The sequence below is a fragment of the Natrix helvetica genome, assembly GCF_964273705.1.
Source record: "Natrix helvetica genome assembly, chromosome: 1".
In the NCBI taxonomy this organism is placed as follows: Eukaryota; Metazoa; Chordata; class Lepidosauria; order Squamata; family Natricidae; genus Natrix; species Natrix helvetica.
This window is the reverse complement of record NC_138548.1, coordinates 119459345-119471568: the sequence shown is the minus strand read 5'-3', so window position 1 is coordinate 119471568 and position 12224 is coordinate 119459345. Positions and strand designations below refer to the sequence as shown.

The 12224-nt window shown below is 38.6% G+C and overlaps 1 long non-coding RNA gene across 1 annotated transcript; it reads right to left on the bottom strand.

Annotated features, from left to right (window-relative positions):
• Window positions 1-1527: 1527 nt before the first annotated feature.
• On the bottom strand, window positions 1528-11964 carry LOC309382963. The gene is made up of 4 exons (XR_014173734.1): window positions 11553-11964; window positions 10622-10720; window positions 3551-3701; window positions 1528-2102 (listed from the first exon to the last, which is right to left on the bottom strand). It is a non-coding gene; the product is annotated as an uncharacterized lncRNA (long non-coding RNA).
• Window positions 11965-12224: the final 260 nt, after the last annotated feature.

Genomic DNA, 12224 nt, shown 5'->3' with positions numbered 1-12224 from the left:
GTTTCCTGCTTCAACTCTAGGTGGAACGTTACCGTAATATAAAGTCTTCTGGCTGGGCCTATCCATGGATCTGAAGAAGCTGATAGAACAGTTGAAAATGTTGCAAACCATCAGAAACATCCAAACTTATTACAGTCAACAACTAAGAAAGATGAATCAAGGAACATTCCAAAATTATGTATATTTTTCTTCCTTGGCAACACAATGACCTCATATACCAGTACACCTATCATTAACAACAAAGAAATCCTAGTTGGTGAAGTCACTTTAGTAAGGGAAAACAGATTTCCATCTTACTTTTTTCCCTGGGAAAAAGATAGTCAGGATGGATTCAGTTTCCTTTTCGATCCCAAAATGAGGAAGAATCTGAACTCAGACTCAACATGTCAAGGAGAAACCTTACTCTGAATCAAAGCCCCAACTCTCACACAGTCACTCTATAAAGTTTTTAGGACTCCTTCTGTGACTGAGCATTGACATCAGAGGTGATATTCAGCAGGTTCTGACACGTTCTGGAGAACCGGTAGTGGAAATTTTGAGTAGTGAGGAGAACTGGTAAATGCAACCTCTGACTGGCCCTGCACCCATCTATTCTCTGCCTGCCGAGTCCCAGCTGATCAGGAGGAAATGGGGATTTTTGCAGTAACCTTCCCCTGCCATGCCCAACAAGTCACACCATGCCCACCAAGCCACGCCAACAGAACCAGTAGTAAAAGAAATTAATCCCACCACTGATAGACATGCTTGGTGTTCATGATGGAATCAAATATAGGAAGAAGCAGAATGAGTTTTCAAAAGTTTTACATAAGTTTAGAAAATCTTTACCACCAACAGAAACTATTTTGTAAGCTGTCTTACTCTCATATTTTATCTTGCAGAACTTCTGTATCTAGACCAAGCCTGCACAACATGGAGCCTGCCAAGCAGGCTTGTGTGGGCCACAAGGGCTTAAAAAAACAAACCTCAGTAAATCCATTGGCACCAAACATTGTCACCACCAGGAAGGATATGCCATTGCTGCCACTGTCCCAATAAACAGGCTGCCAAGCATCACCAATTCCTCCAGGCCATACCAGCACTGCCAACTCATTGCTATCCCTGCACCTCTACTCACCAAACAGCTGACAGTCCTGCCAGGCATTCCTTTATTTTTTAATTTATCAGTGTGCCCCTTTCCTCTGAATGAGGATCATTTTAATAAGAGACTGGACAACCATTTGTCTGAAATATTATAGGGTTTCCTGCTTGAGCAGGGGGTTGGACTAGAAGACCTCCAGGGTTCCTTTCAACTTATTATTCTGTTATGCCGTTATTCTGAATGAATCATGCAGGCCTGTATTTGATTCATTTGTATGAATTAGATTCTGAGCTTAATCATGATCAACCTTAATTCAAAGGAGGACCACATTTCATTGCTACCCAATTGCATTGATCTGGTACCACAGTTATTCCTGACTTATTCGCAAGTATGTTTCTGGAGCAATTAAAAAAAAAACAGAAGTCTGGTGATACTTTTTCAGACTGAGATATTTTATTAAATGGCATACACTTTTGTAAGCTGCAGCTCATTTCATCATTGCATTTGATGAAGTGAGCTCTGGCTCTTCAAAACTTATGTGAAGGTTATGGAAAGGTCCATCAGACTCCATAGACAAAAGAAACTGGACACTTAAAAAGAGAATGGATGCACATCCCAGCAGACATTCACTACCTAGCTTCCTGAAAACTGGCCTATATTAGGTAAAAAGAAGTAATGGTAATAAATACATCTTAAACTGGGGGTGTTGGAATAGTGCATATCTAACCAAACCATGTACACTTTGAGTTCAAGGCCCATTCCATGTTCCAGCTTATCCCAGAAGACTGAGAGCAGACTTGACTTCATCTGCATAAAATGTGATAGGTGAATCATGATTTCAGAAAGTTTCTCCCTTTGCCACCTTTAAATCTATTAACCTTGCCAGGAAAGATGCAAGCTGGGTTCCTACAGCACCACTGATCCAAGTATCACTTCCTGAAGGGACATGCTTTATCCTTGAGGACCAGCAATGCAGAAACCCAACATCCCAGTCAATCAAGCAATGGCAAAAGAGGCTGGGAAGCTTAGAAAAAGAAAGAAAAAGATAAAAGATAAAAAGAATTAGCTTCCGATTGTTTTTACCACAGTTATAAATGCATTTATATCCTCTTTTTCTAAGATTGCATCATGGCCCCCTTCTTTCTACATTCTACCCTTTCGAATAATCAAACCTATAAATCACAGATACATTTCCCCCCCTGATATCAGTAAATGTCCATAAAGGTTTCCAGTCTCTGACAAATGTATGATTGTCTTTTCTCTAATAAAACAAGTCTATTTTGCCATATCTGCAAATGCTATCATCTTCACTCATTATTCTTCCACTGCGGGTATTTCAGAGTCTTTCCATCTTCGTGCATATTATAATCTCACTGCAAGAAACAATCATCCATAAATCTTTTCTAATTGTCTCACCATTAGTCCCAATAAGAAAAGTTCTGTTTTCTGTTGAATATTAATCTTTTATATTCTTCGCATCACTGAGTGTATTTGAACCCAAAATTTTCTAGTTTTTTACAAGTTTTTTTTTCTAACGTAAAGAAAAAAAGACAAGGTCACAATTAAAGTTGAGGGGAAATTAATATACTCTCAACTCTTTATATCTGTATTATAACCACCTTGGTGTAGAGGGCTTTAGGATTTTGTCTCTGTACCTATAGCTGGAACAGCATGTTACTCATTTACTTCCAATGCTTTGAATGATATTACTGATTCAGGAAAGTTCATTTTGATATAGAGAATTCCTATTTATTTTGAACTAAAACTAATCACCTTCACTTCCAACACTGAATTATGATATTCCCTAATTATTTAACTACTTCCCTCTCAATGCCCCATCCCCTTGAACCACCTCTTGTCTTATAAAACAGAGCTATTTGTGAGTTTTTCACCCTCAAAGCCTTTGTAACTACACAGGCATATTCATACACATATTTGAAATATGGCAATCTTTATCTGAACAATAAAATATTGTCACGTTACAAAATGGGGGGGGGGAACAGCAATAACAAAATTAAATCTCCGAGGTGGAATTATTTACTCCGGTAGTTACTAGCCAATATAAATCATTTTTCCTTTCCTTTCTTTCTTAAACACTCCTGATACTGGAATGTTTCAGTGGCTATCTTGTATGGTATAATCACCCCCTGTGCTCATGTAACAACTCCATTAGATGAAATTGGTTGCCCTTTTAAAGGAGTTCCGGCACATCCTTCCAATTTCTTTCCTACACAGATTGTCTCCACCACACAGAAGGTCCAGATGGCTGCAGGCTGCTCATGAGCGATGTGACCATGACTCCTTTTAACAACTTTCTGCTTTATCATGCAGGGAGGAGAATGGAGTCGCTCATGAAGAGGGCTGCTATATTTTGGGTCCTGAATCTATGTGGAAAGGCACTTTCAGTACATGGAGTTCTGAACCAAAGGAAATTGAATAGTCACCATGGATTTAGTCTATTGAAATATTTACCTTACTATCTGCATTCCACCATCAGTCCCCTTTGAGTCACCGCTTGCTCTCCGATGTTTTCAGGAGGCTTTAGGACAGGATGCCCTGCTTTGCCTTGCACTTCTTACATCTTGTGTGTTACAGACTGTCTTTGTTCTTTTACCCTCAATATCTCATTTGGATATGTGGCAAAGAAAGGAGATGAACAGAATGATTTTAAAAGCTGAGGTAAAAATGGGAGATAGGGACACACAATTGGAGTCACAACCTAAAGCGCTTCCTCATTCTGTCAATATTGTGCAACTTAATTAAGATTGTTTCTGTGCTTGTTTTAGGGCAAGGCTTTGCTACTCAAGAAGGATTATTATGGAGATATTTGGATTTATGGTGCTTTATGTTAATTAGTCTGATATGGTAACTCAGTCTACCTTATTATATCTCTGCTTTCTGTATCTCTATATCTTTTCTGATTAAAATTACATGAAAAGGGGATTGTTTTCAGAGCTGCGTAACCCATGCTAGTACCTGAAGATATTTTGACTGTTGCGTCTATTATTCTTTTCTATTCTCATTGTTGGTTGGGGCTGATGCAAGTTGAATCCAAAATATCTCAGGAGAACCAGATTATCTATTCATATTGTCATTCTGATTGCTTAGAAGACAAGACATCTTCATTTCAGACAACTAACTGTCTGCTAAGCCTGCTTCTTTCTCATGTCCCACTTGTACCACAAGCCCTCAGCCCTCTCCCATTGGCAAAATACAGAATAAATAGGTCCCATGCCAAAAATATGATTAAGACTACCAACATTGTCTGATTTAAAAAAAACACTTCTCTCTTCCTTATTAAATTCATTATTAAGCAAAAACTTACACACTAGAGGAAGAAAAAATAATAAATTAATGCTAGTAGAAGTTGAGAAAGAGAGATTCTTTCCCACTCTTGCCAGTGTTCTGTTCTGGATGAATACTCTGGTTTTGCTACCATACCAAAGTAAGACCACGTCCACTAAAACTTAATGAGCTATATAAGGATGTGACAGCTGTAGAAAAAGGACAGGATGGGTCTAAAGACTCCAGATGAGCCTTCAGGGGAGAAATAAGCAGAATTCTCTAATAAGCACAATCAGTTTTATTTCTTAAAGTTTCTTAGAGGCAAGAAATGGTCTGAAGACTCTGTGCATCTTTCCACACAAGGAATTAGAAGTATGTTCTTGGACCTTACAGGCATCTTTTTTCTTAAAAGAATCTTAATTGGCAGTCTGCCAGTAAAATTCTTGTCTAGTGTCTAATTTCATGACATCAGTGCGGCCTCATTTCTAACGTGTTTATTCACTCGTCCCATATTTCTTACTGGTTTAAAATGTTTCTTCTTCCTTTGAAATATGTGGAGTTCCTGGCATTCATCTTATGGGAAACTCCTCAGTGCTTCTGTAGTTCACAGAGAAGGCCTGATTTTATACCACACCCTCTCCAATCTCTTGCTCCTGTTGCATTTTAGCACCCTCTGAAACCAGGACACATACAGCACCTGTAATCCTTCTTCTTTCCCTCACAGAAATGTGGGTCCTCTTCCATCTCTCAGCCCCTTTGAATTATTCTTGTTGTTGTTGTTGTTGTTGTTGTTGTTGTTGTTGTTGTATACTTTATTCATTAAACATGAAACTCAGCCAACTGAACATTCAAAAATGCATCACAAATACCATTGACTGGTGCTAATGGTTGATAAGGTTTGCTGCCAGCGTTCTAAGTATGAACCAAGGACCTTCTTAAAATATAAGATGTTCCGAGTAGCGCAGTTTTTTGCCGTTCCGCTGGTGTTATTGCAGGAAGCTGCAATTTGTGGATGTATCTTGTAAAATTCTTGGACATGGTGCCAAGTGCTTGGACAATGGGTATCATTGTTACATGCTTCATCCATAGCCATGTAGTTTCGATGGCCAGGTTGCAATATTTCATTATTTTTTCTAGTTCTTTTTCTTCGACTCTGGCATCTCTAGGAACAGCAATGTCAATGAACTGTACACTTCGGCCCTCTACAACTGTGTTATCTGGCGTGTTGTGCTCCAAATGACAATCTGTTTGTATTCGAAAGTCCCACAAGATCTTCACCTTCTCATTTTCAATAACTTTTTCCACTTTATGTTCTCATGACTTTCTGGATATAGGTAAATCATATTTTTTACATAATGACCAGTGGATTAATTTAGCAACTCGGTCATGTCTGGCTTTGTAATCAATTTGTGCAATTTTGCTGCATTCACATATTAAATGTGAAACAGTTTCGACTTTGTTATTGCAAAGTCGGCAGTTTGGGTTGTCAGTGGATTTTTGTATCTTCGCTTTCATGGCATTAGTTTGTAGTGCTTGTTCTTGAGCAGCCAGTATTAAACCTTCTGTTTCTTTCTTGATAGTTCCCATCTTAAGCCATGTCCATGTCAAGTTGTCATCACATTTTTCTTCAATATTTTTCAAGTGCTGTCCATGCAAAGCTTTGGTTTTCTATCTATTTAATCTGTCATCCAGCTGTTTTTCCTTACATTCTGCCATTATTATTATTATTATTATTATTATTATTATTATTATTATTATTATTATTATTATTATTATTATTATTATTGCATCAACAGAATTGTATCACAGCGGCCAGTTGTTTCGCCGGATTTGGCATTAATTACTAGTCGGGCCCCACCCAGGGGCCTAGGACGTCGTAACGTATTTTCGTAATATGTGTGCAGATCCAAGCAGTGCGGCCTTTTGCATTTGACTGATGGTGATTTTGTCAATTTTTAACTGTTTTAAATGTAATTCCAGTGCTTTTGGAATAGCATCCAGTGTGCCGATTACCACTGGAATTACCACTGCTGGTTTGTGCCATAATCGTTGAATTTCGATTTTTAAGTCCTGGTATTTCGTGATTTTTTCATATTCCTTCTCGGCGACCCTGCTATCACCTGGTATTGCGATGTCTATGATTGTAACCTTATTTTTCTCAACCAGTGTGATGTCTGGTGTATTATGCGCCAGTATTTTATCCATTTGTATGCGAAAATCCCACAAGATCTTGACCATCTGACCCTCGATGACTTTTTCAGGCTTATGTTCCCACCAGTTTGTTGCTGTTTTAATATTATAATTTTTGCACAAATTCCAGTGGATCATTTGTTCCACTGAATTGTGCCGCATTTTATAGTCAGTCTGCACGATTTTTTTACAGCAGCTGAGTATGTGGTCAACAGTTTCATCAGCCTCTTTGCAAAGTCTACATTTGGCATCATCAGAGGATTTTTCGATTTTGGACTTAATGGCATTTGTGTGGATAGCTTGTTCTTGTGCAGCCAGGATTAGTGACTCTGTTTCTTTCTTTAATGTACCTGCTGTTAACCATAACCAAGTTTTTTCACTGTCCACTTTATCTTTTATTTTTTCCAGAAATTGGCCATGCAATGCTTTGTTCTGCCAACTCTCCATTCTTAATTTTATCACATCTTTTCTGTATTCTTGTTTCGTCTGTTGGGTCTTCAATAGATTTTTGTTCTTTACTTCGATTAATAGATGTTCTTGACTTTCTTTTAAATAATCAGCCAGTGCATGTTTTTCTTCTTCAACTATTTGCTTCACTTGTAATAATCCTCTGCCACCTGATTTTCGGGGTAGGTATAATCTATCAATATCACCACGTGGATGTAAACTGTAGTGCATTGTCATTAGTTTCCTGGTGTATTATTATTATTATTATTATTATTATTATTATTATTATTATTATTATTATTATTATTATCTTTTTATGAAATGAAGATTTCATAAAACACCATATCTCTATATATTGGGCAGAACCTACAGATCAAAGGACAGATCTCAGGTACTTGGGTTCCCTTTTTTGGAGATAAAAGGAGTAAATTGATCAGTCAATGTTCCCTGCAGGTTTTAGTTTTGAAAAAACATAGACATTCCTTTGATTATGGCATTATGGATATCAGTAGAAATCTTTGAAACATAAAACTCAGAACTATGTTGCATTTGGAAGAGTAAACAGAAATTGGAAATAGGGAACTTCAAGATCATTTATGTTGAAAATTATAAACATAGGAGAAGAACAAGGGATTTCTATTGGACAAAATATTTATTTCAATATCATACCATATTGCTAAAAATTCAGTCCCTTAATATCCTATTTAGGTTTGTTTTGCTTCCAGAAAATCACTATTATATTTTTCAGTATACATCTCTGCTATAAATTTGCTAGGGGACCTGTTTTTATGTTGAACACTTCATAGACTGCACAACCATGGACACAAAACATACAGCCCAATGCTTCCCAATGTCAGAGGAATGGACCACTTGCCTGAATTCTCCAGCCAAAATAGCAATTGTTAAGAATTCTAGGAGGTGAAGTCTACATACTTAAAAACTGCCAAGGTTAGGAAATGTTACTTTAAGTTCTTACTGTGAAAGAGAAAGAGTTTCTGCCTGTTCATTAAAATGAAAGATATATATGACATTTTAAACTGAAGTCAAAGGCATCTATTGACCTCAAGATAAAGTCTAGACTGAATAAAAGGGCATCCTTGATCAAAGCAGGATTTTGCACAATTTATCTCCAACAGATTTTCTATACAAAGGAGGCGCCATAACGAGAAATCAATTATCATAGTTGTGCAAAATGTCTGGCAGGAAAAAGCTAATCAGAAAATAATTTTCATGGGCAAAGCATCTTCGCAACCTGTAGACGATGAGAGAATTGGAGGAGAAGCTCTGATTCACATATTTTCGATCTCACGCTGCCAGATCTATCTTGCATCTCCAGCTCCTACATAAGTACTGCAGGAAACATACCAAGGTGAAATCCAGGAAAGGCCTTTTGCCCATACCCAGAAGGTGACCGATCCTCCCACCTTTTCCTTCATGAGAGAGCCAAATTGACAGTAATAAATGCCATCCACTCCCCATCTTCAACCTACCAGTAAGGCCTTTTGGATCCATGACTCAGACACCAGCTGTTTCACATTCCAGAAGTCCCTCTCTACCCCCCAATTTCTACTTTCTTAGCTATAAAAGTCACCCACTGACGCAAATCCACCCACCCCACCAAACTCAGTGACAGATTTAGCATCTTGTTATTGATGGTGCAGGAAAGAACTGGATACCCCAGGTGAGAAGAGGAGGGTTGCTTTTCCTTTCTCCTCTGGAGCATTGGCAGAAGAACTCTCCAAAGGAAGAGTGGTCTGATCCTCTTGAGGATGCCACAAGCTCACTGTGGATAAGGTAGAACCTGGACCTGAATCACAAAAGCCTATGTAATCATTGGGTGGCTTTGGGGAAATCGGTATCTTCACATCTAAGCTTTGTGGTGATGTAATTCCACAGATGCTACCTTCAGATAGAGGACTGAGTGGAGGAGAATGAGGATCAGTTTATTTGTTGAAATAAAATGGTAAGAAGTGGATGAGTGAATTGACTATTAATGTTTGAGATGATCATTCCTGTTTGATAACATAATTTTAAAAAATGAGTACATAAAAAGGCAATTGTAGAAAATTAGAGAGCCCCAACCTCACACAGTATCAGAAAAGACAAATAATCTACTGGAGATTCCCTCAATTAATAAGGATACAAAATGGGGAAGAGGAAGAGAGCAATGCAACTCAGGCTTTTTTTTAAAGGTGTGTGTTGTGTTGTATCCTCACTGAACTCCCACACTGTTGTTTCTACAAGAAGATCATTCAGACAACACTCTATTTTTTGTTTATTTGTTATTTATTATTCTTATTCTTACTGCAACTTTCTTTTTAGGGTTCAGCTAAGCAGGGTCAAGCTAGCAGGGAATATCTAGGCCAGGGGTCAGCAACCCACGGTTCTGGAGCCGCATGTGGCTCTTTCATTCCTCTGCTGTGGCTCCCTGTTGCCGGTCAGCGCCACAATTTTGAGAGGAGCTTCTGGTTGAGGAGGGAAAAGCATGGCACGCCAGGAGGAGACTCTATGGCAAGGGGTGAATTTTCCGGTCGGCTCCACAATTGATATGGCTTTCAGTTAGGACAAATAGAGGAAAAAGAACACCGTGCTAGGAGGAGACTCTATGGTGGGGGAACCAGACTTCCGGTCGGCTCCAGAATTTAACAGGGGGCTTCCGGTTAGGACCTTTGAGTGTTTAAGGTTGCCGACCCCTGATCTAGGCTATTTGTTAGACTGGCAATCAAAGCAACACTCTGGAAGAAGGCAGTGGCAAACTGCTTCTGCAACACTGCCATGAAAACTGTACAGTCATGTCTATGAAATCATCAGGAGTTGATCCCAGCTCAAGAGAATCTTTACCTAGAGTGCTCTATTTATTTATAAAGCAAATGAGATAAATCAGTCCATTAGTAAAATAAAAGAAGATAACACGCTGAGTGCAGAGGCAGGGTGTAGTTTTTAATTCACCCTGAAGCAATGGTCAACCAGATGGAAATGATTAAAGCTTCCTCCACTTTCTGACCAGGCAGTTCAGAAGCTATGACCTGAGTGTACAAACAAGCGCTTCGAGATGCGATACTGCAGATGTCGCTTCCAGTCATCATTGGCATTTGTCAAGAGTCCACATAGGTCAGCATCATGAAAGTCAATGTTGTGAAAAAGCTGACAGTGGCAAGAAGAGCATATGGAGCTGTGCTGAGCTTCTTTGCTGTATTTCACCATCCAGGTGGCTCTGCAGGAGCATCACATGAGTTTGCAGAGAGTAAAGAGTAAATGTCATGTCTCACTTTAGGGCTGATCCTTGACTGCATTGTACAATGGGTGTTTCTGGATCAATGAGCAGCCCAATAGCACCGAAAGCTAATGCCAGTTCTTAGATGACTTATTACGTTGCAAACCTAGGCTTCTGCCCCATAGTGAAAACAGTACCAGTCAGTAGCAAGTTTGGACTTGTAATGTCACGTTCAGTTTTGAGGCAAGGGACACATTTTAACCAAAGTAAAAACAAAACAAACACAAAATGAGAGAATTATATCCCCTGATGTGTTTCCATTTAAGTCTTTTTTTCTAAAGTAGCCTCGGCTCAAACATCTGCAGCAAGATTTTAAAACCAAAAGTATGCTGGAAAGATTGGCTTACCAGATGTGAAGCCAGATTAGTTTTCCCACCTTGTGAGCAGCGATTCCCTTTTCAAACAGCCTCTGCTCTCTGAAACGCCACTGTCCATTGCCAGCTTATCTGGAACAGTTTATAAAGAAGGAACAAGGGAAGCAGTTACGAGAATAGGGTGTTTATAATAATAATAATAAAAAAGAGACTAAGAAATGAATTAGGTTAGGGGTGACAAAAAGAACATTTCCAAGGTCAGGGAGAGCAAATAATAATGTGTGACAAATGTGATGAGGTCATTTTGCAAATGTTCATTTACTTATTTTTACATTTATATCTGGCCTTTATTTTGTCTACATCCACCTCTTATTTTCCCACATCAACAACCCTGTGAGATGGGTAAGTCTGAGAAAGAATTATTGTCCTAAACTTACCAGCTGACTTTTGTGTCTAATGTAGAAATAGAAATCATGGCTTCCTTTTATAGCCTTAGCCTTAACCTTAATCACAAAGGTAATGTATTGGCTGCCTTGCATCGAATATGGAAGTACATAATTGTAGTCTTTGTATGATGTCATTCGCACACAAGTTATCACTCAATCTGATGCTCTCCTTTTTTGTAGTTACAAGACCGAGACAAATATTGAGGATAGAAATTGGCTTCATACTCATACATATGTGGCCAAACTCCAGATGACAAAATGTTTCTGTAGACCTAATACTTGCACAGAATTCAATGTCCTTGAACGAATGCCATGTGCAGTTTAGAATGATATAATGTTTAGCAAGATAAATACGTCTGTGTAGCCTGACCATGTTAAGCTTCATAGCACTATTGCCATAGATTTCTATTTCCATCAGAGCTGTAGCGGATGTTGTCCACCCTTCCCTCCCCCCCCCACCACCACCACCAGTGCCATGGGATCATTTGCACAGAAGAAAATCTAATTATCTACCTTACCTTCAGGCATAGTCCATAATTACTTCTGCCTTCTTGCTCTCTAAAATGGCCTTTTGTCAGATTTTGCCTTGGCAAGGTCAAGAGTAACAAATTTGGAAGAGATCTCAAGGAAAACAGTCTTGACTCTTGACCGACTCTGAAATCTTCAAGATTATGAAGAGCAGTTGGAACTTGGAAGCCAATGAGACAGTCTCATTGAATTAGGGTGCACAGGAAAAGAAAAAACAAACAAACAAACAGCTGTTCAGAGTCATCATAACAAGTGGGAGATTTTCATACAAACTTCCCAATGCAGGTGGGATAGGTATAGCCAAATCAGCAAGCATAATTCAAGGGCCATCTGCCAAGGATGGCTTCCAAGTTGGCTTTGGCTGAGTTGCAAATACGCCATCTGAATGTGTATTCCATCAGATTACCCACATGAGCCTTTTTGCAAGCTACAAGCTTTTGCTGTGCTATATTTATATAAATATATACTACTTATACATGCTATAAACTAGTATAGCGTTATACCCAATTTACAAAACAATATTCTTTTCTTTATTATATGAGAGCATTATAAATATTTATAAATGCTTTAAATAAATACTTATTTAAAACATGTAGCAGTTATAAATCATGGAGCAAATTGGTAAGGGGGGGATGGGGGAGAGAAACCTTAGTCTTTAATTG